The sequence below is a fragment of the Eriocheir sinensis genome, unplaced genomic scaffold, assembly GCF_024679095.1.
Source record: "Eriocheir sinensis breed Jianghai 21 unplaced genomic scaffold, ASM2467909v1 Scaffold50, whole genome shotgun sequence".
Classification (NCBI taxonomy): Eukaryota; Metazoa; Arthropoda; class Malacostraca; order Decapoda; family Varunidae; genus Eriocheir; species Eriocheir sinensis.
The window spans coordinates 390,001-392,307 of record NW_026111832.1 but is presented as its reverse complement, the minus strand read 5'-3'; positions in this window follow the sequence as shown (position 1 = coordinate 392,307).

The following is a 2,307-nucleotide window of genomic DNA, read 5'->3' as shown; positions in this document are numbered from 1 at the left end:
ATGGAAACTCTTTGGCTACTCAGATGAAATGACGGGGCTTGGGGGGAGGGGGTAGGGGCGGCGGGGCAAATAAAACTGGACGGGGCAAGGTGAAACGGGGCGGGGAAGTGAAACGGGGCGGGGGGAAAGTCGGGGCGCTGTGACGGCAATAAAACGGGGCGTCGGGGCAGAAACGTGTTGGTGTTATGCTAGACGGGGCATTGAAACGGGGCAGTGAAACGGGGCGGCGGGGCAAAAAGAAACGTGTTTGTATTATGCTAGACGGGGCATGAAACGGGGCATTGAAACGGGGCGGCGGGGCAAAAAGAAACGAGTTTGTATTATGCTAGACGGGGCATTGAAATGGGGGTGAAACGGGGCGGCGGGGCAAAAAAAGTTATTATGCTTGACGGGGCAATGAAACGGGGCAGTGAAACGGGGCGGCGGGGCAAAAACGTGTTGGGATTATGCTGGACGGGGCATTGAAGCGGGACGGCGGGGCAAAAAGAACTAGCATTTTTTTCTTTTACTGAACGGGGCGATGAAACGGGGAAGTGAAACGGGGCAACGGGGCAGAGAGAAACGCGTGGAAGATATTACACTGAAACGGAGGACGTAACGGGGCAGTAAAACGGGGCAAAGGGCAAAAAAAGAAACATGCCTTGAAGATATTACTCAAGACGGGGCAGGGAGTGAAACGGGGCAAGAAACTGAAACGGGGCAAGTAATTGAAACGGGTATTTGAGATGGACATGCTAGTGAAACGGGGCATGAAACTGAAACGGGGCAAGTAACTGAAACGGGTATTTGAGATGGACATGCTAGTGAAACGGGGCATGAAATTGATACGGGGCATGTGATGAAACTGTGTGAAGCTGAAACGGGGTAAGTGAAACGGGGCATGACAGTGAAACGGGGGAGTTGAGACTGAAACGGGACAGGTAGCAAAACGGATATGAAACGGGGCGTGAAACGGAAACGGGAAAAGGAAGACGGCATGAAACTGAGGGAAAATAAAACGGGCATGAAACTGAGAAGGGGAAAAGTGAAACGGGGCATGAAATTGAAACGGGGGAAAGTGAAACGGGGCATGAAACTGAAGTGGGGGAAATGAAACGGGGCATGAAACAAAAACGGGGAAAGAGAAACGGGGCATTAAATTGAAACGGGGGAAAGTGAAAAAAAAATGGGGAAGTGAAACGGGGCATGAAACAAAAACGGGGGAAGTGAAACGGGGCAAGAAACTGGACCTTGAAAAATTAAACGGGGTATAAAACTGAAACAGGGAGAGTGAAACGGGACATGAAACAAAAGAGCAAAGAGAAAAGCGGCACGAAACTAAAACGGAGAAAGTGAAACGGGGCATGAAACAAAAGAGGAAAGTGAAACGGGACATGAAACAAAAGAGGAAAGTGAAACGGGACATGAAACAAAAGAGGAAAGTGAAACGGGGCATGAAACAAAAGAGGAAAGTGAAACGGGACATGAAACAAAAGAGGAAAGTGAAACGGGTCATGAAACAAAAGAGGAAAGTGAAACGGGACATGAAACAAAAGAGGAAAGTGAAACGTGACATGAAACAAGAGGAAAGTGAAACGGGACATGAAACTGAAACGGGTCAAGAAACTGAGACTGGGAAAGTGAAACGAGGCATGAAACTGAAACGGGGCAAGAAACGGAGACGGGGAAAGTGAAACGGGGCATAAAATGAAGCGAAAAAAGAAGCAGGGCATGAAACTAAAACGGAAAAAAGAAACGGGGCAGAATAAAGCTGAGACGGGGCAAACTGAAACTGAAACGGGGCAAAATGAAACTGAAACGGGGCAGAATGAAACTGAAACGGGGCAGAATGAAACTGAATCGGGGCAGAATGAAACTGAAACGGGGCAGAATAAAGTTGAAACGGGGCAGAATAAAGTTGAAACGGGGCAAACTGAAACTGAAACGGGGCAAAATAAAACTGAACGGGGCAGAATGAAACTGAAACGGGGCAGAATGAAACCGAAACGGGGCAGGATAAAACTGAAGCGGGGGCAAACTGAAACTGAAACGGGGCAGAATAAAGCTGAAACGGGGCATAATAAAACTGAAACGGGGCATAATGAAACTGAAACGGGGCAGAATGAAGCTGAAGCGGGGCAAATTGAAACTGAAACGGGGCAAAACGAAACATGCTTCAAAATATTCCACTATAGACGGGGCAAGGAAGAAAGAAACTCGGGGAGAAAACTTAGTGAAACGGGGCGAACCGGGGCAAGAGTAAATGAAGCTGGGACGAAACTTATTGAAACGGGGTGAAACGGGGGAGGATTATGGGGCGCGGCGGGG